Genomic DNA, 395 nt, shown 5'->3' with positions numbered 1-395 from the left:
CTTTACATCCGAACGAGCAAATAGTGTAATGAAGTTGGTACTCGAATTAAACTTTGCATACAATATCATTAGCAAATTACTGCAAGAGATGTACATTTTCAAATTACGTATTTACAGTGTGCCTAAACAACGTACATTTCCACATTAGATAGAAAGTAATAAAATTTGTGACTCCGGATCCAAGACTTTTACAATATTTTATCAATAGAAGTTTTTCAGTAACAGTCTATGCTGGTTATGTCTTTTTATTATGAATAGGAATACCGTGCCTCGCTGTCTATACGAAAAATACTAAAACAAGATCAGGTTATCAATAAAAAAAACATAGGTATATTTTTTCCAAGTATGTGACGTATTTTTCCGGTTAGTAGTTATTTAAAGGGGTTGCAACTAAG

This window comes from Penaeus monodon, chromosome 24 (assembly GCF_015228065.2).
Source record: "Penaeus monodon isolate SGIC_2016 chromosome 24, NSTDA_Pmon_1, whole genome shotgun sequence".
In the NCBI taxonomy this organism is placed as follows: Eukaryota; Metazoa; Arthropoda; class Malacostraca; order Decapoda; family Penaeidae; genus Penaeus; species Penaeus monodon.
The sequence above is the reverse complement of the archived record's forward strand: the minus strand, read 5'-3'. Positions refer to the sequence as shown.